The following is a 26513-nucleotide window of genomic DNA, read 5'->3' as shown; positions in this document are numbered from 1 at the left end:
AAGTTATTTTAATATCTAATATGTTTAAAGTCAGATCCCACACAAGGTCGAGGCTTTACATTGAGTTACAGAAAGGAGAAGTTAACACATTTAGTATAATCAAGAAATAATTTATCTTAGTTTAAAAGTAAAATATCAAGTGGCACTTACAGTGAGTTGAATATGAAATAATCCTAATTGTTCGATCACGAGTCACAGCTACACTTATGAAAAGTTGCCTTTACAAATACTTAAGTTATACTAAAATACGAGTAAAGATTGAAAATATATCAGTATCACCTTCACAATATCTTTACATAACAAAAATACGAAAGTTTATTTTTAGTCACTGTAAAGACCAAAAGAAACAGTTGAGTTATCTTTACAAAAATGAAAGACATTTAACGTTTTGTTTTACATATATCAAATCCTAACTAAACTGCAAGCTTTTTGCCACACGCTTACATACTTTAAATAGTTTGCCAACTTCACGTCATTTAATTTATGAGCCGATGGTATAACTAGGTCTTGATTAACGTTTTCTTTAATGGGACTTTTCCAGCAAAGCTACACTTTTTCCAGATAAAATTGAAAAATAACAATAGCAAATGATCAATAGTTATAAAAAAATTATAATAATCATTGCATCAAAATGTACAGTCAACATCATAATCACAAACAATATGTTAATCGATATATGTTTATAGATGACAATCACCATTTTTTTTCTAAAAGAACAGCAAAGTGGTTAACTAGCTACGAGAGAAAATCAATCATACTTTGGGAAATACATTTTATGAATCCTGATATTTCCAAAAATATTTAACAACTAATCAATGACACATTAATCTATTCCATCTCTTAAAATCAATGAATTGTTCTCTGTAAGTTCTGAATGAGTAATTTTACTTGGTGAAAAGATCATTCAGAGAATATTGGATGTGATTAATTGATTTTATAAGCCAACTTGAGCCTTGCTCTATCATACAAAATGTGAAATACAAATTATATGAACTTGATTGTAATTGATAAAATTCAAACTATAGGGCTACAAACATGTCAAAAATGTACAATGGTGCAGAAACCAAGTCACTTCTATGTCTAATGATCTCCTATATACCCCATTGTTTAAATATTAATAATGGTTCTTTACTTCTTCCTCATGCACGTAAATTATACATATGCATAGTTTCATTGCGTTATGTGTGTTATCATGTACACAGTTTCACACAAGTGTTTCGTTTACCAGTTTCATGTAAGTTATACACGTGCATGCTTTCTCACAAGCATTTTGTTTACCAGTTTCATGTAAGTTACTCACGTGCATGATTTTACACAAGCTTTGTGTTTACCAGTGCCATTAGTAATGATAATTTGTCTGAAGTTCATAGCCGATAAACTGTTTCACACAAACAATAGTCGATTAAATTCAGTTGCTGAGAGCAGATTTTCATTTTTGTTTATTATTCAGCTATTATTCAAACTGTTAATAAAAGAACATGAATAACCTCTTTTATCGATATACATACGATTAACCAAACAAAAATGTTACTTCTTTATTATTGTGTGTTATTTGTGTTCCACAACTTTGTTAAACGAAAACGACTTCCTATGCCTTTATGAAACTGAAATACCGTTGCACGCCAATAATTAAAAACAGTTATTCATATGTGGCTTGTCCATCACCGAAAGTATATAAGAACACGCTGTGCTTGTTTAGTCAGTTTTTACTAATATTTTGATCAAAAGATAATACATTTCATTTGGAACAAAACCAAACAATGTTCGAATATATTAACTCAACAACCACAAAATCATAAATACCTTATGGTACGTTAAGCTTCTGATGATCGATATTTCTCAAACATGACACTAACAATTGAAAAATAATTGAACTACTGCGACACACATACACACATATTCCTTTATTTACTGTTACATAAGATACATCCGCAAACTAACCACATGCTTTCATGAATATAATACGTAGGAGTTAAAGTTCTAGATATCGGAGTTTTAAATATATTTGGACATAGATTGTCGGGCATAATTAGTAATAGATTGGAAACTGAAAATAGCACCCTGCCTTTTCCTACCCTTTGAATGTGTATCCTATATAGAATAATTTACACACAACATTAGACATGTGCAAGTTTTCCTTGGATCCTGGACCATCCTTCCCTATTTTGCGAACACAACATAACTCCAAATGCATGACAGGGCATTTTTATAGGATATGAATGCAGTATTTCACCTGACATTTTTCGGCAAGTCAGGCGGACATAAATTGATTCATTTATGAAGACATAATCAAGTTTTCTGAAAAGAATACTTTTTGTATGATCCACTGCCAAAATTTCTGAAGAATAAATCCTGAATGTTCTTTCAAATATTTCTCAAACAATGCAAATCTACAACTGTTCAGAAAATATTAGTTTATCAAAAATGATGAATGAAGTGAATAACTGTTTTTCAGAAACTATTTCTGACTTTTTTCATTCTTGTTTCCGATTAAAGGAATGTGTTTTTGAGTTCAAGTACTTAGTTTTTTATTGCTATCAACTAATGCTTTTATTATGATTAATGTAGTTTGTGTACCAGCTTCATGCAAGTTATACAAGTGCATGGTTTCACACAGGTTCTGTGTGTACAATTTTCATGTAAGTAATACATGTGCATAGTTTCACAGCAGCATTGTGTGTACCAGCTTCATGTAAGTCATGCAAGTGCACACAAGTTCTGTGTGTACAATCTTCATGTAAGTCACCCATGTGCATAGTTTCACAGCAGCACTGTGTGTACCATCTTCATGTAAGTCATCTACGTGCATGGTTTCACGCAAGTTATGTGTGTACAATCTTCATATAATTGATACATGTGCATATTTTCACACAAGTTTGTGTGTACCAGCTTCATGTTAGCCATACACGTGCATGGTTTCCCACAAGTTCTGTGTGTAGCAGCTTCATGTACATTATGCACGAACCGAATTTCACACAATCTGTGTATGTTCCAGAGTCATGTAAGTTATAGATGTGCATGGTTTCACATCCACATTTTGTTGGCGATATTTAAAAAGAGTTTGCTTGTAACAATTACGATTTAACTGTTCAATGGCTTTAGTCATTAAAAGAACATATATAGAAATGTATTTTATTCAAATGCGGTCATCAAAAGTACAATTTGTCTTTAAGAAGCCAAGAATCAGCGTCATCTGTATAAGCAAATTTACAGCTGAAAAACTTCATTTACTTAATCAGGACCTGAATATTAAAGTCATACATGTTTAGTCATTTAGATCACAATGCTTTAAGTCATGACACATATCAGTGTAAAAGTCATAATCAAAAACAAAATGTAAACACTTAGAAACTGATCACTAGTCCACGTGCATACTTTTTTACACCCCCTCACGGATTAACGATATTAACGTGTTTAATAAACAGATAGTCCACCGACGTTGTATGTCTGGCTGCATCAAAAAAATAAGTTGCGTAATTTTCAAATGTTTGTATAGTGTCGGCTAAAATTCAAACGCAGACTGCAGTCGAACAGGTTACAAAATAGACAAATTAAGATCGAGGTTCTCCCCGTTTCCTATGCGTGCGTACGTTTTCAGTTGACTCCCATACACAAACCTATGCGTTACTCACACCAGTATACTGAGAGGGAAAAAATCTGACCAAAATATTAGCATAGTCAAATCAATAAAATCCCAGTTCTCGAGAATGCATCATTCAAAAACATCGCAACCACAACATAAATTTACACTGATCAACACTGGATCACATAGACCAACACAATTTTCGAAATCCTATCCTTTCATTAATTTATGCGAATAAACGTGATTCTGGTGAAGGGTGTTTTATCATTGACACTATCGTAACTCTGCAGCAGCAGCGAGGCGATATCTAGCTCCTACGCAGCTCAGCATGCGCAGCCCATGACTGTAACCCAGCCAGTCAGTTATCCTCGTGTAATTGGTAAAGTATTTGGTTGGGCAGATTCAAACCGCGATTTCACACAGCCTCGCCATAAAAAAGAAATACTGGCTGATGATACAATACATAACAAGAATGGCAACTTTAGTCCAGACGAACAAGTCTTTAATTTAATTTAAACACTCAATTTAGTCCAGAGAGACAGCAAAGGTTCTTACTCAGCGACGACGATTTACATATATACGTGAGCCAGTCAAAGCAATCGGACGGTGATCATGAAGAAAAGGCGGATGCCGTAAAAAGAATCGGACAAAACAATACACCAGAAGTTGCAACTGGAAGGACACCGAAATATTCAAGACTTGTGTCAATCGTTCAGCGTCAGATATCGATTTCGATTGGGTGAAACACGATATTGCCGCATACATTTTTGTTCGTGTAACATTTGAAAGAAAGGTTGGAATAAACTTTACCAGAAATATATATGTTGTAAATTGTACATTTTGAGAAAAAATAGAACCATTATTAGAATGTAATTGGAACCCACCCAACTCACACCTTTTGTCTTCCCCAACTATCATTTCTAGTTAGCTTTTATTTTTAAATGTTTTCATATGGAATTTCTGATTTCACCTCCTTATCAGATTTTTGCTTACAAAGTGTATTACCATGAAGACAAAATGAAAATGTGTTTCGTCTTAGACAGCAAACTGTCCTTCAAATAGCAAAGTTCCCTTTTTTACTCTACAAAAGAGCCATGTACTTTAAGAAAAGAAAGAAATAATAAATTGCATTAATTTAGCCGGTGGTCGGTTGATAAGGTGAAGGTTATGTATATCTTCCTTATGCATATTATATTTTAATGTCTGTTTAAATCTTTCTTTAAATATGCATGTATTTATTTATATGTGCATGGCAATATCTTTGTGTGTATGATGTAGATGTATATTTATTGTTCCTTTCTATATATCTGCTTCATATTTCTTGCCTGAATAATAGCTCTTAATAGCTAATGTTATTGGTTGTAATATCAAATGCTACCAGTAATGCTATTGGTTGTAATATATAATGCGACCAGTAAAAATAAAGTTCTGTCTTATGTCAGATTTAATAGATTATCAGTTATAGAGTAATATGATCATGATATTTTTTTTTTCATGTACTCCTGATTTTGGCAGAAAATCATTCCCTAAAGTTAAGGACACCATTGCTTGCAAGAATGATATCTGCATGTAACACCTCTGTACTTGCAAAAAATAACAAAGCTTTCAGAAATTTGATGGGTTTGACTTACTAATTAATCCATTTTAAATTAAATTGCCTAATTTTGGTCCAGTGCATTTTTTTCCCACAGATATTTGCTAAATGATATACACATTCCCATATAAAGAAATTATAAAACAAAATCACTTACTAATATTAAAATGGAAACTTATTTCTGAACTACCATTTGATGTTGGTCGCTTTTTTACTGTGTTTCACATATATGAATGTCACTGTCGTGACTCTTTTTTAAAAACTGAAGACATTACAATGATTTTATTTTATAGTTGTCCCAATTTGTTGAGATAAGTGTGGAGACAATAACGGTTTAGAGAAATATGATGAAACCTTATAAATTGAGAGATTTAAAATCGTATATATGACAATCTTTCCATACAAGAATTGAAGTACACACTCCCACACTATTAGATGTCTCTGCAAAACAAGGTCCCTTATATAAAAGAGGTAGGAATATCGATCCCATTTTTAATTTATGGATATTGTGAACAACAATATAGTGAAAAAGTGCTGTATAGATGGGAAAACATAGATATCTCAGTATGCTCTAGATTCTTTTGTATGTTGGGGTTTTATGCATTTTTGTAAAGCAACTCTTCTATATTTATCGTTTTCCTTTTGTTTTTCAAGATAAAAGTGAAAAGGGACTTTTAAAGGAGTTTCATCAAAACCAAAGAAAATTCGAATGGTAATCAAGAAGAATGAAGAAGAAAGAGAAATTCGAAGTCTGAAAACTTAGCTAGAATAGAGAGAAGCAAATTTAAAGAGTGAATTAAAGTCCCATTGCATATCAGGATGTGTATACGACATGGGGTGAAACGATTCATCGATATATCGGATATATCGATACATTGATAAATTTGCCCTATCGATACACGTGTCGATACAAGAGGTATATAATCAATACAAAATGATATCTGACTTATATGCTACATTAATCTTCAGCAGTCATGAATAATTATTATTCAAACTGAGAGCCGATATGTATCGTTAATCGTATCGATACGTGGCACATTTGTATAGTTTCAATCCTATACAGTGCACAGTCAGTGCAGAACCTGACAAAAAAGATAACCAATTAAAGGCTGAATCCACATTATAAAAGCCAGATTATGGCATTTGGTCTCATTCTCACACATTCGTCTGTGGAGTTTACATCACTTTTTACTGATTGTTTATTTCACCTTTGTTTTTCTTTCAAGAAATATTGACAAGTGCAGCTTGATAAATAAAAATGCAATTCACATATTGTTTGCAATATAATCAGTTTGTGGTACCTACGATCATCTGGTGTTCGAATTGCAGTGTGCAACTTATGATATTTCCTTGGTTTCTCCACCTACAAGGACAGCCCCTGCTATCAAATTTACTCTCCAAACTGCCATTTTTGTACCAGAGCAAGAATCGGATAATTTTAATTATATCTATATGTTCTCTTATAGTGACCATTGCATAAATAAAAGGTTGTACAATTCATTTTCAAGCTGGAATTATATTTTCAATAAAATATCAAATTTAAACGAAATGCTAGTAAGAGCTCAAGTTGACATAATATAAATGGTAGTTTGGAATTTGCAATAGCAAGCCATAAGATTTCCGTATACTGTATATTAAACTTGGTTTCTTTTTGTAGAATGCAGTCCACGAGTCATCTGCCAGTTCACATGATAGGGGTATGGCAGTCCAGTTTGAGAAAAAGAGGTAAATATGCAGGAGACAAATTCTTCAAACATGATTAAAATCTAGCATTCCATTTAGAATGTCCGCTAATTTCCATTCCATCCGTCCATCCATCCATCCATCCATCCATCCATCCATCCATACATACATACATACATACATACATACATACACATATATGTATTCATATGCAGATATACATACATTCACATAGACATGTGTACATGTGACCTATATAAAACACAAGTATAGCAAATTAAACTGCAAGGTCATGTGACATTTATTAAACAGTTGTACGCTTTTTCCTGCTGTAAAATCTATTTTTCCGAGCCCGATTTATATATATATATATCTATATCTATATATATATCTATTTATATCTATATCTATATATATATATATATATATATATATATATATATATATATATATATATATATATATATATATATATATATATATATATATATATATATATATATATATATATATGCGATACTAAATATGTTTTCTCATCTATGGTAGAAAGTTGTATTCTTCGAATTGTAAGCCAGATCACTATTAAATATTGTTTTACATCTGGGTTGGAAGTATTCGTTTTATTCATGTCATCATAAAGGTCAAATTAGTATCTATTTCCAGCTTTTGTTTTGGCATACACACTGCAATTGTGATACCAGAAAGATTAAATTTTTGAATGGGTGAAGGATTTGCATATGTTGCCGAGTGATATCTTCCATTAGTCTTACATTAAAATATCTTTTCTTCCTGGCGATATAGACTTAAGATTCTACATTCCAAAATTTCACCATTCCGTTTTTGGGGCACCATTCTTCCCTGGGATCCGAAGTATTCCTATAATATCCCTCTCAACTACTACTTGGCCTGTTACAGTAATATGCAAACGTGACTCTGACATTTTCAATTTGTTATTCTGGGAAGGTGAAAAGTTTGATGCTTAGCATCCTTAAGAATTTTTTATTGTGGTTTGCATTATTTATGGATTCCTTAAAGCGATCTTCTTTTATTTGAATTTTTTAGTTTAGCCTTTCACTCATTGAGTCCTCTAATTCTTGTTTCAACCTGTTTTTCCAAAGTTCACTGATTCAATTTGTTCTTGTTTTGTTCACAATTTTTAATTTACACTTCTTTCATTAGATCTATTTTGGGATGCTAAATCAGATGCTAAGATACTTAACTCCTCTCTAGTCACTAATGAATTATTTATTTATTTCGAGAAGGTCCATTTAGAATATGACAACACTATTCACATCTTCATTTACCAAGTCCCCAGATTGTGAGTTTATAACTGACCCAGTTAATGGCTTGCTGTTTTCCTTTCTAGTACCAATGAAATTAATGTTTTTTGCTTTGCTCATTTTGCCACAGTAATATCGACGGGGTCAGAGAGTTCATCACAACTTAAAGCACCACCAACATTTGAGAGAGAATTTAAAGTAAGAATGTTCCTCTGTTCAGAAATTCCAAGATGTTCCTAACGTAACGCTTTCGGCGTACCTACATCTGTGTTTATTTGGATCATCTTTGCAAACTTGGCCTCAATCATAAGCATTATAATTTTGTTTTGTGTCAAATTAAGGTCTTATAATTCCTTCTTTTGACTTTAAGTTTTAACACCCACCACAAGATACGAAATTATATTTTGAAGCACAAAACTGTGTCACTCTTGTTTATGTGGTTGAAAAGTACGATGTATTGCTTAGCCACACATCATCTTGGACTTTAAATCCAACACTTTTGATCCAGTTAAAAAATAATGTAATCTGCTCTGACGCACATTATTTCAACATTGCCTCAATGTTTGATGACAAAACAACCTGACAATCTTTAACTTAACGGTAGCTGGAAAAAATGGGCAAAAGGAAATAAATAAAGAATACGAAAATTAAATTTAATTATACACTGAGTGGTGTAGTTAATGAGGTTTTCTCCAATTAACTTTTGAAACAAATTGTGGACTTAATAAAATGTAGATTACATGTAGAAGAAATGGAATAAGATATTGTACAGATTTTTTGCAATTTTAACTGAAATTCTACTTTTATTACCAGCTAAGTAACATTCGAGCACATACAATTAATTAACAAAATACAAACAGCTCAAAGCTAGAATAGTTAGGCTGATCATCTCAAACATGTTAGTAAAAGTCCAAAACACAGAAAATAATTATAAATGATGTGCTATGTGTATTTTGCAATCGACGAATTTGTTACACTATTCACACATCCATCAACTAAGTTTATAAAAGATTTATTTCTATTGCGCAGGTAAATATTTTGAAACGGAAGAGACAATAGTGTAGGAAACATGGTATAAAATTATTTAGATTATGTTATTTAAATCTCAACAATATAATAAAAGCTTTTAAATTTATAATTTGTTCCTCTATTAATATTTTTGTGGCGTCGTTTTCAAGATATGTTTTCACTAGAACCCATATATTTTGTGTTCAACCATTGAAAACATGTTTGTTCTTTTAATTAGAAGATCAAACTTTGCTCAAGAAAACAAACGATATTTGATATCAACACCGTCAGTCGTTGTAATATATGTCTAATCATGTAGCCTATCTTCTGTTTTTCTACCACAATTAAATTTCCAGCTCTTGCTGAGTAATACAGACAAAATCGCAGATCGTGCAGTTGATTATTACAATCTTTCATATGATATAATACAATGTATTATGTATCATCAATGAAAAGAAAGAAACAAAAACTGTCTTACTTAGTGGTAATAAATGTCCAAATCAATGTATTGAGATAATTCCATAATCATTGAGTTACATATGCATCTACTGAACTGTACATAGCTGCAAATTTGGATACTTATATTTGTGAGCGACATTGCGAATATCTTTAAATATGGAGAGAACATATTCGTAATGTCAGTCTTAAAATGACAATTAATAATAATATCTCCGAAACATAAAACAAAACATAACATAAAATTTCAAAGCCTCTTGATTTATTTACCACTTTTTTCATTACATTATACATAACTATACATACCTGGCGAATTCTTAGAATGAACTTGATATAGGAAGGTTAGGCTGTAATTCATACAATCCGCCGAAGGAAAGATAAGCAGTTACATAAATGCCTTAGTGACTCATACTGATGAATTAAAACTCGAAAACCGGAAAAACGAGAACAGAGTAATAAGTTATTTTGAGGTTCAAAATTTCTTCGAAAACATTCAAAGATAAAATTACCGCAAACGATGTTAGTTTGTCACTGTTGTAAGATATACTTACCGCTAAACATAATATGTTATCACAGTTGCAAATGAACGAAATAAAATCACATAAAAAACTAAAGGAAGAACTGAAATAAAGCAAATTAGATATGAATTAATGTATGGATTGGTCTATAACAATCTCTTTCTATTGGCATTTACCAATTTCTGTGATAAGATTTAGAACTAATATATCATAACCGTTTGAACTCTTCAAGATGAGCTCACTGCACAATCAGAGATTTTAAAACAGACACCATGGGCCTTACATATATATAGGCACTTAAACATATTGGTGCATTACGACGAAGTATTTATGGTAATGGTAAAAGTTGGGAAATAATTAAGCAAATACCATATCGAATGAAAAACAAAACATTACAACCGTAAAACAGGTGCTTGTAAAATAGGTCCATCAAAAGAATACATTCTAGTCAACATATAAAGTATAAAACTAAAGCAAATGAATAAACGGTATTTAATATGGATTTTCTCATGTGTCTGGACGTTTAACAAAATATTTAGACAATAGAGGGATTGCGAAAGAAGTAGCAAAAAAATAAACACAAAGACAACAACAAAAAATAACAATTAGAAACCAGAGTAAAGTCGATCTATTATTTAATTGAACGGTTTGGAGAACAATGTAAGTTTGGTAACTAAAAAGTGCATGTCTTATTCTTCACCTCATATTGAAGTTGTTTCTGAGAAAAACAAACAACCTTACATGTTGATTTTTCCCATCCTTCTGATGGGGAAATAACTTATGGGTATATTTGTATTGCCGTTATAATGGGTGTTAGTGTTCATTTGCGAATTGCGAATCTGAGATTAGAAAAGAGAACATGGTCTGATTTTTAGCCAAATGAAACATGACATATGTTAACATTTTTAATTCGTCATAAACACTTATAAACACAGCATGGTGATACATATTATAAATTAATTATCGTGGTATTACAGGCACAAACACAACTATGGTGCAAAATGAAAATTAATGCTTCAAGTGCCAATACATAGGTTAGAGCCAAATGTCTTAATTGTACCTGATATGCTGTCATTCCATTTAAGAGTTAAATGAGGTGCCACCAATACAGATATAAACAATTTGGGAACAATCCCTATTATTAACATAACTATTTAATACAGAAGTGTCGATATTGTGTATGACTTATTACATTTTCATTGCTTCTAGATATTAGAGACTACCAATTGCTGTTAAATCAAACAAAATATAATTTTAAGAAAATAATAGTAAAAAAAATGTTATGAACAAAAGCGGCTAACATATTAAACTATGGTAAGGAAGCATTTCAGGTCACAATACGCGGAAAGAAATTCATAATCCGATTTGAATTCCCGATAATAATATATAATTATCCATATCATCATGTGTTCTTCCGCATGACGTTAGATAGGCATTATACATAGGAAATCATCTGAAGCCATAGAAGGTGCAAACAGTACGTTGAAATCGTTGACAATGGTTAAGACGGTGAATTTGAAATAATTTCCATACAATACTAAGAAATGACTAACAATTTACATTTCCTTTAAAAAAACGTACGTAAATTCAATATACTATCCTCTCTGCATATGGGTCACGCTTGTTACCATGCGAAGACAATTCAAATTAGTTTCCCGACATAATGATCATACTGATAATCTTCTATCCTCATTCCTTATAAACTGGGACATGGGTAAATATTTTATATTCGTATTACTTATTATTACGTGATAAATAAAACTTTGTTTCTCTATGATAGATTAAGGTACTGCAAGGGTGCCGCTTAATATTCATTGTCAGACAGCACTTTTATGTTTCTGTTTATTGAAATAATAGATATATAAGTCGTCCTTTTGAATTTATAGATGTCACTTGGTACATCTTCATACGTATTCATAATTTAATTCCCTTTTTAATGTAAGAAAAATTTAGAATCGTTTCTTCGTTTAAATTCCTTAAAGAAATTTAGAATACTTTACAAGACCGAATTAAGAACATTGTATACCATGTGTAATTCCAACAAGTCCCAAAAATCCTTCAGTCCGAAAAATCCATCCCAAAGGTGATCAACATCAGTAGATATAAAATAGTTTTTGCAACATCATATACATTTCCTTACATTGGTTTGCTCTGTGGAGATAACCAGGCCCTGATCCGGCAATTTTGTCTCACTGTGGGATATGAAAATAAATTGGAAATGCAATTAGTATGCAAAATCAGAGCCATGACGCAATCCAGGCGATGAACCTTTACTGTGTTTCATAGCGGAATCAGAGACTATACTGCATTTGAAGATGCCAAAGATTAAAAGAAACATCGGCTAGTAACTGTACTATGTGTGACAACAATGGAGCATGCAAGTCGTAAAGTAATACCATCTATTATTAATGTGATATAATCTACTTCTAATGTAAATATGCTTTCGGCGATGAACTAATGACTGAGCCGAAAAAGGAATCACGGAGCACCTGATATGTGTTTAACGATTGAATGTAACATAATAACCTGTCTACCTCAAATTAACGAAGAAGAGAAAGCAAGCGCGTTTTTCTCGCTATTTACCCAAATAAATACCAACTTTTATATATCAGCCAATCCAAGTAATTTTCTGTTTTTGTGTGTTTCTTTCAACAATTTCACATTGAGAATTATCAGTGACAGCTCAATACAGCCCACAGTTTCATGTTATATTTTGTCTGATTCATCCATAAGGTGCAGTGTGGATCGTAACATGTTCCACTGAAGTTCCTGCTTTTGTGTAATAGCTAAAAATGTAAAAGATTTAACAAAATGAATGTACTAATTTCACTCTTATATCGACTTGTGAAAAATGATGTATGTGTGTTAAATGCTTTACCTGAAGGGAATGTCAATGTCAACCTTATTTCGATGCTATGGCCTATTTTCCATGTATAGGTTCATGCTAGAAATTGCATAACCAAAGATGGCGTCATTAAGCAACGGTGTATTCAATGCTAAACTGCATTTTTATATCTTGAAATAGGTATCTATATGTTACTCGCAAACATCATATTAGGAAATACAAACCAATATTAGTTATATTATTCATGGAATAAGCAGGAAAATGTTTAGTAAATGACGATCTACTTTTTAAGACTGCAGTCATATTGTGGTCTTTTATATTTTGCAGAAAATAAAATGTTTTCTTATACAGTTAAGATTGACTATATATATATATATATATATATATATATATATATATGAGGTTGGTAAATGCAGTCATCAACAGATTGAGTGTAAATTTCTTGATAACGTTTAGGAACAATTATAGTACACGCCTGTGTAATTGACAATTAACACTTTATTTGCATCCACATGATACACTATCATAATGAAATACAATAATATAAAAATGAGTTAATATCATTATCGTTTCTCCAACAAAGTTTTAACATCTAAATTATCATGTCCCTTCCTCAGTTCCCTTTATCCGTCGTCCAACCAGGTATGGTGCCGATGTAGGTACGACGCCAGACATCTCACATTTTATATATAGCAATGATGATAAATTCATATATGGTCCAATATTGCTCATTGTGTCAAGAATCAATACATAAAATGATTGAAATTCACCTCTGTTAAAGTTCTCAAACTTGTGAAAACTTATTTTTCTATTGAAAGTTTTTCAAAATATGTTAAATCAGATCTAGTCAGTGGCAATTCACTTAATATTTGAACATGCACTAGACAATATTATGTATTCTAACTCATGCGATAGTGATTTTCTTTACTTTACTTTTGTTATCTCAGTCTGGTTGTCAGAACTAAACTAGAAAAAAGAAAAACATTTGCTGTGCCTGGCAGAGTTGTTATAAAGTAGAACAACAATAGCAACATATATAACATAAATACACTTCACTCATAAAACAACTTAAGGTCTCTCTAATTGTGATAACACACAACACAAAACATTTTGAGACAGAGAGACAGTCACAAACACACACGCACATGATGTCGAGATAATTATTTATGATTTGTCGATATATTTAAGTCAGTATCTTTTCAGATCATCGTCATTAAATCTAGCCTAAAATATATAATTCATTTCACGCGAAGTATTTTAAACGAATGGGGTAGATCTCGCTACATTTAATGACGATGACCTGCAAATTTACTGAGATGTAGACAAGACAAATTCGCAATGCCGTGTGGATACACATTATCTGGCAGACATACAGGCTATACACATGACGGCTAAAATACAAATTCGAATTCTCTCAAGAGCTGCCGTAAATAACCAGATATATGTTATGACGGAACAACGTTCTCTACCAGAGAACTTTTAAAAATTAACACCTCTCGATACACTCATGATGCAATACGTGCAATACGTAACAATGATCAATTTTTCTCTTTCTTTGTTTTTGTGTCTTTCTTAGAGTGACATGCATAGCTGGATTCTACTCAGATAGTTATTCATTTTTCTATTAAAAGGTTCAATATCGGATGACCTGTAAAAAAACAGAAAAAGTTAATAATAGTTCCTGATTAATAATATATGTACTCAATCGGTTACCTATATTGCAAAAACCAAAGCTGTGTTATTTTAATTTGAAATGAAAATGTCGCATCAGAAGCACAATCTGTGTTGGTGACTATACCAAGACATGCAACTCCCAGTGATGGCTTTATATTACTTGTCTGCACATGAATGGGGGACGCATTATGTAATTCGGCTGCTGTGGTTTACTTCTGTCGGTGTAAAACCCAAAATAGTACTCTAATCTAACCCTCATTCTCATTACATGTTCAGTATACCTTTTAATAAGTCACGATAGAATATAGATCAAACAATTCCTTTAATCTAGATAAATATTAAAACTTTCCTTCACCATGATTGCAGATACCTCCGGAGGGAAAAAAACAAATACGTGATTGACGTTGAAGCAGCAGACAATAAGACTATACACGAATATAATATCCAAATTACGGGTGCTGATTTCACAAAGGGCTGGAGCGGGCTCTGTTGAATAAGTGAAAACACTAGCAGTGGATGCAGATGATACCATTGCAATAGTGATGCTAGAGAGTAGGCTTACTTGATCCTGCAACGTAGCAATAAACTGAAAGTGCAGGAATCAAAGTGGAAAGTCGTATATAAATATGGCCTAATTTTGCACAAGATATAACCCCTGTTACACAGGCAGCATCGACCCAGTCAATTACTATTAAAAGTTATATTCATTTTTAAAGCAAACAAATGACAATATAGTAGTAAAATATTAAAACTGCATAAAAGATTGGAAAGTAAATTTGACTTTCAGCAACGTTTTAAAACCAAATATGCAAACCATCTTGAGAAGAGCAGTATCAATTGGGGTTTTTGTTAATTGTTTTATAAGTAACTATTTTAATTTATAAATGCCCAATAGAAGAGATGACGTTATTAACGAACTTTAGGTAGGTGCATTGTGATTATTAAAACGTTTGTCAATGAGAGTGTGCTGCTTCTTCAACATCAATGCAAACATTGTTTTCTTTAATATATCGTCAATATTTCATAATCGGTAGTACTTGTGTCTAGATAGTCACTAGAATGTAATAACCATTTATTTCACGTACCTTCAAGATTATTCGAAATCACCGTTTTATCATTCACTTTCCGCTTACTGTTGAAAGAGTTTAACCAATTTTGTTACACATAAAACAAGAGAGATGATATTGAAGAGTTCAAAGAAGATTTCTTAATCAATGTATTTCATAGTTAGTGGATAACAAATATCCAGCAATTATTGAGCATCATGCAATGTATTTCGTATTAATACATTGGTCGATTTCAGTCGAAGACTCAATGAATTTGTGCTGTTATTTTTAATGTTTAACTGACCATCAAAAGTGCGATAAATATACATATCGCATTGAGCGACGAACCTTTTCTTTTTTATATGTTTAAGAGTAGTATTCGTATAGTTATGAACTCCACTATGACATATACTAAATCCTAAATGCTACGACTGCATTTATCAGTGAAAGAAAATACGATCTGCATAACTAATCTACCTTACTATAGGGAAATGTTTTGAATTTCCAACTTCTATCACTTTAAATATTTTTGCATGTGATATGATGAATTTGCCAGCCTTAAGAAGAACCTTGAATATATGTAATAATGATTAATTATCAGTGAAACGTCAGGCATAATTCTTTATTTCTTTCCCCAGATTACACGATTGAATCTTAGACAACCCTGCTTTATCTAGTATCTACCCCCGATTGTAACTTTCATACTTTTGCGCTCATGATACATTTTAAATCCGTTGTTTTCTTTCTAACCTGCGCAAGTAGTTAACATAACGTGAACAATCGCTTTTGAGAGGTTCGTGTTTCCAATCCTTTCTGTATTACACATCCCAGCGTTTTAGATTTATACATCTTCTCGAGGTCCTCGCCTCACCGTAAAATGAAATTGGCGAGTTGATGATACCCGTTGCAATCAAAATAATGTATTATTGTATGAAACTATGTCCATTGAAGAAGAAATAATAGGGCAAGACCTTTAGTTTATATTCATATATATGTCTCTATATGTGTCTGTATGTCGATCTCTTTCAGCCCTACCCCAATCTCTCTATCTCTCTACATACTTTTACGTTTTCTGAAGCAATTGATATGATACCGATATGGTGTAGTATAGTTGCATATTTTATCTAATTTAATTAATGTTTATGAGTGTTTCAAGTGGACATTTCAAATTAGCAAGGATTATCTTAGATAACTTGTATTCAACATGATTACTTCGATAAGTTTCCTTCTCTCTGAATGTGATGAACTATACAGATATCTTGCCATCGGATGTGTATGATAAATCATAATGAGCGCACGTGGAACTGCTAGAGCTGCGGAATACGGTTCAGTTGTCAGAACCTTAGAACAGGGAATTTATAAACTTAATCATGGTGGATATCGGCATGTGTTTTTGCTACAAGACTTCCTAGGTCATGGCATGCTTTCTGACTGTCATTTTACTATCAGACTGATCTAATGACATTGTGATTCACAGGGAAGTAAAGTTCTTCAAGTTCTTCAACTGCCTCACATCGATGATGAGTTGTGGTGGGATTGTGTAAGGAGCGGGCTGAAGGAGTACTCATGTTTTAACCAGTCTAAACACTTTTACGACCTGCAATAACATTGCAAAACATTTCCTGGTGTTGACAAGCGGCTTTACTGTGTCATCTTTCAAACTCTTAATAACATCCCTGGCAAAAGAATGCGAAACCGTTTAATTTGCTACTTTATTGCAATTAATTATGATTCTTAAATTGTTTTGAGAGACAAACTCATTCTAGAAGATTGTATCCAGACCCACACTATAGTTTTGGCTTGATCCACATATCAAGTCGAAAGTGAAAAACTATACGTGTCCTTAGTGATTCACAAATCCACATCACGAAATTCATCCCACGATGAGTCAGCGACAAACTAAGCATCATGAATATTTACAAGTTTATGTGTGTCGTTGATACTGGATATCATTAACATGTTACCGCTGTCATGAATTATTTCAGACACGTGTACGTATCGTTGCAATAAATAGATCGCTTGAGTGTTTTCATGTGGACCTAACATCATATTTGCACGGATTGATCTGGTGCTCAAGCATTACATCATCGTTTACTACAAGATGATTTCCACTAACATCCGTATGTTCTAACAAATTGCTTCTTTGATTGTCGAAAAATATATCAGTAACAACATCAAGTTCCAGTAAATCGAGCTTAAGCTGTAGTCTGATTATACCGCCTCATTTGTATGTAATCCCCCATTCCAATTTAAAAAGCAAAAGTCACAAATGAGATCAAATATTCTCAGGACTTATTCAGTTCATTTATTGATTTATAAATTCAAGACTGGTTGTGTACAAGGTACCCTAACACAGGTATCATCTGCGCGTTTCACTTGAAACGAAGTTTTCAGTTTTAAAGGCGACCATGCTTGTCAGTCATTTCCGGTTCCTGTACAAATCCATTTTCAGCAAAGTGTTACATGCAGGCCCACACATGTATGCACATAGAAGTAAAATACTATGATGCCTGTTTCCGATATTACAATGTTGAATCAAGCAAAATACAAGAAGGACATATACAAATTTGCCTTTCCCGTGAACTTCACAAGCAGAGTAATTTCTATATTCGTGAGTGGAAAGAGATATAAAACTAAACTGTCAAAATTATTGTAATTTACGGAATTATCCGGCAGTCAACGAATATGATGAACTACATCACAATGTAGTCTGTTGACAAGAATCACCAATAGTGTGGGCAATATGCCTCCGTGATAGTATGAAAAACCTTTAAGCAAGAAATCTGACTAATTCATTATAAAGTGATTTTTGGAATGCTCCTGCTCGTGATATAAAGTCAGGAATACGGTCCAGTTTCAGAACCTTAGAACATGGAATTAGAACCTTAATCGCGGTGGACATCGGCATGTGTTTTTGCTACAAGACTCAGACACAAAGTCTTCCTAGGTCATGGCTTCCTTTCCAGATCCTGGCTGTGATTTACTCTCAGACTCATATAATCATCTAATAACATTGTGCTTCCCAGGGATGTAAAGTTCTTCACGTTCTTCAACAGCCTTGATGTTGATGGTGAGTTGTGGTGGGTTTGTGTAAGGAGCCGGCTGAATGAATATCCCTGTTTTAACCAGTCTGAACACTTTTACGACCTGCAATAATATTGCAAATCAATTCCTGGTGTTGACAAGCGGCTTTACGGTATCGTCTTTCAAAATCTTAATGACATCCCTGGCAAGAGAATGCGAAGCCGTTTCATTTGCTACTTTATTGTAACTAATTCTGATTGTTAAATTGTTCTGAGAGACACATTCATGCTAAAAGATTGCATCCAGACCCACACTATAGTTTTGGTTTGATACTCATATCAAGTCGAATGTGTGAACCTATACGGGTCCTTAGTGATTTGCACATCCACATCACGAAATTCATTACACGAGTAGTCAGCGACAAACTAAGCGTCATGAATATTTGCAAGGTTATGTGTGTCGTTGATACTGGATATCATTAACATGTTTCAGATGTCAGGAATTATTTCAAGCACGTTTACGTATCGTTGAAACCTAAAAAAATATTTGCACGAATTGATCTGATGCTAAGTATCACATCAACATAATTTCCACTATCATATGTATTCTGTAACAAACTGCTTCATTGATTATCGAAAAATATATCGATTTTAGCTTTGACTTTCGCCGACGACTTTGTTGTCTCGGATGTATAATTCAACTCTATTAGAAAATCTTTTGAGAGTGTCATAACACGGTTGCTCCTCAGCAGACGGAGTAATCACGTATGCAACAATCACATTTAAACCTTTGTATAATCATATTCATATTCAACAACATCTGAGCTTTTCCGGACCTAGCAGCACAAATAAATAATGATCGAACTGAACGTAGAACTATATTCCCGTGCTTGATTATGATTGGCTTGGAGCGATAGGTCAACTACGACGATTTTTCATTCCGAAGATGTCATTAAATAATACAATATATTCACAAAACAATTGTCGTATAACACAGTCCTGTCTTCATACTGCGAACGATGCAGCACCAATAATATACTATATTATCTACTCGTCGTGTAATATTAAAGAGCATGACAATTGATAAATGCTGCAGTCATAAAACAGAAGTTCCATACTCCATGTAGACTTGTTCTTTTATTTTCTATTTAAATGTATAAGCAATATTTCTTTTTTTTCCTTCGGTGATTATTATTCTTTTTGTGCTATTATTTTCTTTCTGTATTTCATTCTTCTGTCATCTATCTATCAAAATATTTGAATTTTTGCTTTAAAAAAATTAACGGATTTGTTTTTAAATAATTATATTTTAAACGGATTGCTTATATTTGTCATCACCAGCTTATAATTGTTTATCATTCTAACCATTCCTGATTCTGATTAGTACAATTCTTCTGATCGAGACTATTCGTGTGTTCATGTGTATTTGAGAGAGAAAGAGTGCGAGGAAGGGAAAATTACTAAGAATAGCCCTATTGAGGGTACTGAGCAATTGTGAGACTGTCATTAATATTCTTGCATTTGTTCCGCTACCAGGTTTTTTAATCTACCAGAGCATTTCCGTGTTTACAAATCAAATCATATATGGTCCGTTGCGGACCTCACAACTGGTGTAAAAGTGTTCTTATCATTGATGATAAATCTTCTTTCGAAACGTTTTTATATCACTTGACGCTTTGTGTGTTAGTAACGGCGTTTGTGTGTGTGTGTGTGTGTGTGTGTGTGTGTGTGTGTTTGTTTTCGTATGTATGTAAATGCTTATTACGCACGACCTCAGTATTGATACACATTTTAAAAATATCGACCCCTTCACCCCAGACATATTGCCGACTTCGTGCAATTATTCATCCTAACATTAATATACATGTGGTGTACATCTTTTCAATGTTTAGTTCCACGTTTACATGTTGACGAAAAGAAAACCGATACCAGAACAAAGTAAAATTAAACTACAAAATGAGAAATTGCTACGGTGTATATTTAGATTGGATCATATTTAATTTACGAGTAATTTAATAAAAAGACTGGGAAAAAGCAAAGAAATACTAAGGCACGAATACAAAAGAAATGTAGATCCGATTTCTGATTGTCACTAAATATATAGGAGCTTCATGTATAAGTAACAGGTATTTAAACCTATGACACGATGTGTGATTATGATTTGTATTTTTAACGTAGCTTGAACATTTTTGCAGTCATTAGATCATGCGTATGTTGAGCATTGAGGGAAATACACTTGTATTAACTCTCTAAATGTAATATTTTGTTTTTCACACTCCCCATTCCGAATACACATTTGATATTGTTTAGGAATTCAGTCTTCACAATAAACGTATCAAAACGGATATACTCGGTAGGTAACGTAATAAAACCGTACTCTGTATGTAGAAAGAGGACCTCATTAGTTGCAGCTGGGTATAGTTTAAGATCAATCATCACGATATGGAATATATTTCTCCGAATAATTAATAACATAAACAAAGCTTTGCTCACTAATGATACCAGAATAAAACAGCATTCGTCGCTGACGATTATTTTTCCTCTTGATATATATTAACAGCATTACGCAGTTATTAATTTAAAAAGTGTATGCACTACAATTTTTGTGAACACGTCTATTGATTCCCATACAGATACAAAAAGCAGTTTAAATAAAAACGAATTAAAGTGTCAGAGGTAATACACCGAACTAAATGAAAAAATATACAACGTTTATACAGTGTTACAAAAAAAATCAAGTTTTATAATTTTTTCATTGACTTGTATGAACGTTGTACGCAAATATATACTTTATGATGTTTTGGATATTTACGATATACTTTTTCTAGCATATGCGGCATAAGATATGTTTAGCAAACATCTATTATCCACTAAATAGGAACCACAATGGTGAAGAAAACTCTGCGTAATTTAATTGTTGATTTTCTTTACTAAATGCGATACTGGTTAAATCTCTAATATCTATTTAAGGAGGACAGATGATCATATTTTATTTTCATTAAATTTCTTTTAGATTTGATTATGGGCCGTAATTGGCTTTTATAGTACCTACCCCATTTATCCCATCCGCTCATGTACTCGTATGGATACACGATTTTGATCGTTAAGAGGTCATTGTTGGTAGCATAATATTGTCTATTCTTTTACGTTTTCCAGCGCTTGATTGCTCATCAACTTGTCTTTTGACGAATTCAGAAACTGTAACGAATCGATAAGCTGTAAGTATCAAAACCTAAGCTTCATGTATTTACCAATTTTGTTATGGAATAACATGTATTAGTGAGTTGATGCTGATGGAACTGCTTGAAATATTAAATTACCATTACGTGCACACAGGTTACGAAGCAATACAGGAATGTTGAGTTTCGTTTGGGTAAATTGGTAATTGCAATTTACACCAGTAGTGTACAGCTCCTATGTTCGAGAAAGTGATGCGGCAGCCGTCACGGACGTTGCAAAGTTCATTTTCATGAAGGGCTTCTTCAAAGACACATCAAGCAATGATCGGCTGCGGAAAGGTCACGAATGTTATCTTTGATAGAGCTACTGTCGTATCCATTTCGCTGTTTCTTCAAAACTTGAAGAAAACCCTCAACCGACTTCTTACCACAATTCACCATTTGTGACTTAATTTGCCAGCCAAACCTAATAACTGAATAAAATATCAGGAGACTTGTTCAGCAATTTATAGTGCATTTGATTAACATTGTTGGGGCTTTGTATGGACGATATACCGAACTGTCAACTTTGATTGCAGTGTCGTAAAACTGAGAATATGTTAACCTGATTGGGGCATTATTTTCCACCGTGGTGTTTCACAAACGCCAACAGAGAAAACGTCATGCTCAGTAGGCAGATGTAGGGTGCTAAATACATGCATGCAATGTCTGCAATGATTTGTCTTATTATGATACGTGTCGTGTCTGTTAAGCATTATGTTTTATCTATACAAAGTGCTATAACGATTCTCAACGAATCGTATCCCTCAGTAACAACGACTCCATCTGGACAAAATGGTACATTAACTATTGCACATCTCGAAAAATTTCACATGATCCTGCATTCGTGTTTTCTTACAAAGTATGAATAGTCTTTTCAATTGATTTGACGATTTCATCATTTTGTAATGACTCAGATGTGTTCGAACACTATATAAAAATATCTTATAATTTAAAATCCATCCTTGTCTGATGACTTTTGCTTATATGGCATCTGAATGTGAATTAAAAACAATACCTGATTTAGCTCAGCGTTATATTCGAAGACGCTTGTCGAGAGTCTTTACCTGGTTTGAATGCGTATATGATAATTGCCATGTAGTTTTTAACTTTGTGCCATGTAATACTTCAAAGCTGCATCGTTTGAAACATCAAGACTTTAAATCACCATCTTTATTATAATGTGTGCATCCGTTCCCAAAATTGATTTAATACATTAACTATGCCATAACATTATTATAGAATGACTCCTATGATGCATATGTTGTTTCAATTCAGTTTATAATTGTGTTCAAAGAGGTAGTTTAACTGTGACAATTACTTTCAAGAATATACTATAGTGACCAAGATCTCCGTTTTTACTACCGGTAAGCGTCATAATACGACTTACATGCAAGGAGATAAACACCATGTTCAAATTATGATCACCGTTTTCTGATTCCTCGTAAGCATCAATGGTAAAATAATCCGACTTTAAAAAGAATGATTGTCGTCAACAGAGCAGCTGTGTTTCCCACGACAGTGTACTCGACGAAAACCTGGACGTGATTTTGAGGATGAAATTAATACCCTGTTGGTTGTTTCGCATTGTAAGTATCTATTGAGGATTGCATATTTGATCAGTTTAGTCCATGTATTCTGGAATTTATTTTTTCAGGATGTCGAAGATGGACCATTTTGACTCCCGTTGATTTGGAGGCCCAAAGTAAGACAAATGATATTTGCCCACTCAACTTCCCAATAATTTTCATGATTCAACCGAACAATCAGATCAAATACTTAGCTAGTCATAGTTCTTTGGCTCTGGTCTATGAGGAGTGATTCCTTGTGTGTATGTCTATTTTGCAAAGTTAATTTTCCGATTGCTGCTACGATGACATACTATTCCAAAAAACCTGGCACAGAAAGAAGACATTGGATACATTCCGTAAACTATGTAATACACCTGTTCTGTCTTGTACTTTTTATTTTATTCTCGGGGTTTTCATTTTCTCCTTTTAATTTGAACTGGCAGCACAAATAATACCACTACTTTTCTTTAGTCTGACTTTATTTTTTCCTTCCCATATTCCGCATTGTTATCCCATTTTAAAAGCGAAATATTGATGATGACTCAAATATAGTCCCTTAAACTGTGATTCAAAATGATTTGTTTTTAGATTCAAAATGTTCACCAGGCAGGAGTGACAACGCTAGTTTAGGTTTTTCAAAAATAATATTTGTTTATGTAGGTATGTAGATGACTCATTTACTGCAATCGACGAGCCAACAAAGCATACCATAGTAACACTTATTTAAGCCTAGCGTATGCTCAACACTTTCAACACAGCAGCTTGTTTTTGCTAAGATATGTCTTTACTGCATTTACAGCAGTCTTGTAGAATCAGATATTTAAGTTCTGAATCATGTAATTTACTTACTTCTAGGGAATTTGTTGCAACACCGAGAACAAAAGTAGTATTACAGCAAGTTTCACATCCACTCAGTGAGTTGTGTTTGCGATCGAGGAGGTATGATAACTAGTCTGTTCTCAGGCACGAACCTTTCTCAATGGACTAATGAATATGTTCAAACACAATCACACATGAAACCCTTGCACAATGGTTGGTTTAGGTTTCGCTTGATTGCGTAAACATTCATCAATGTCTCTTTACAAAGAAATATAGGTGGCCCTGAAAAATATCGGAGGACATTTGTTTGGGTACCACTAAATTACGGACAATCATATTTCCATGATGAGTGTTTGTAGTGAGTCAATGATAACTAAACATGATACTAGACCAATGAACATCGTTGAGACGAATCTTGCAGAGAAGAAGAGCGCGTTAACCCTAGGTTAACAACTGCAATTGCCCGTACTAGGGTGTTATACATGTGTAAAAAAGACGTATTGCCGAAACGTTTTTACATGTGTTTGCTGTCATAGATTACTGCATTTGTATGGGAAAATATGAATGAGATTGTTGGTTCGAAATACTGCCCGATATTGAGAGTGCAGGGTATCCAACCGACAAAACATGTTCATATTTCTCCATAAAATGCTATAACCTTTTCAGTATACGCTCATTTTTATTCTACCTAAGTCGTAATTATATATATATATATATATATATATATATATATATATATATATATATATATATATATATATATATATATATATATATATATATAAAACACACTACAGGAAGCTGAATGTATGCTTGATTCCAAACTAAATACTCAAGCGCATATTCATCATTACACCAAAACACCATTTTTAATGTGCAATTAATTGAGCCCAGATAAATTTGAATTAGTCGCCTATTATACATACCTTTTGACAGAAAATAGCGGTTATGGTCTACTTTAATTTGAAATTTGGAATCATATTATGAATGAATGCGTAATGCAATAACTTTTACCTTTCATCTGGAATTAATTGATTTGTCATGCTTGTAGTCTCTACGAAATTTCGTGATTATGGACTGGCTGTGTCTGTGCCAATTCTACATTAAGTACGTCGTATCTCAGCGGCAACGGAACAGCGTGCTCACATCAGCAAATGTGTTTCTGTTCTGTCATTGAATGTTTGAAATCAAAATGTGGGAAAATATTACGTCCTTTAATTACAAATATCACAAACAAACCCGTTATGGACTATAATGTTTATTTTATTTTGAATGCAGTAAGGAGGATATTATTGCACTTGGAATATACTCGAAATTACAGCACAATTTCGAACTGTGTAATCAAGCTTGATAATCAATGACATGGCTCATGTAATTGCGGAACTAAGAAAGTACATTGTGATGAAATTCAGGATGTTAGACTGTAAGTATATTTAGAGTCATCCTTATTAATAGATAAAGAAGGCTGTGTTTTGCTTGACATTTGCATGATATTTGTTGGGATCCAGCAAGTTTATGAAATCTGGCGTATATTGCCCCACTAAATCAGAATCATTGTATCAAAAAGGTTCACGCGGAATGTGGCAAAGCAGCTGCTATGTGGCAGTACACGAAACATCTGCTTTAGTTCATTCAGAAAAATATTTAACCAAAACGTAAAGCGTCTACTACGTGAGTGTACATCATTCGTCTACAAAAAGGTCATCATACAGCCATCTCTCCACCTTTCTGATATCACGTTCAGTCGCAAGCTTCATTGAATGTTTATTTTTTCAGTCTACGAATTCATCCACATTGTCAGCTTTGGCATTTTTGCTTTCAATTGGCTCAAACACTTGGTTTACTTCATCCACATACAAATAAAATAAATCAAATGTGCCCGCGTCTGCGTCCATTCTTTGTTTACAACTATAAAGTAGTTCCTTTATTCAGGTGACTTCTGTACGAAGTAAGCGCGATTGCAAAAGCGTGAAAGTATTACACGATTATAAAGGAAAGATACAATATATATGCTAATCCCGTGTATTGAATTACGAATATACAGAATATAGCTGCTTCAGCGTGTTTGTTGAATATAATTGAACATACTTAGAATCCCGTGTGTTCGATGATGAAAAGGAATCATAGCAGTTCTTCAAATCTATTTCATGAATATACAACCTTAGTAAAACTGAATGATATGTAATAGCGATAGA

Source organism: Sinohyriopsis cumingii, unplaced genomic scaffold (assembly GCF_028554795.1).
Source record: "Sinohyriopsis cumingii isolate HCF-2022 unplaced genomic scaffold, ASM2855479v2 utg000229l, whole genome shotgun sequence".
Lineage (NCBI taxonomy): Eukaryota > Metazoa > Mollusca > Bivalvia > Unionida > Unionidae > Sinohyriopsis > Sinohyriopsis cumingii.
The sequence above is the reverse complement of the archived record's forward strand: the minus strand, read 5'-3'. Positions refer to the sequence as shown.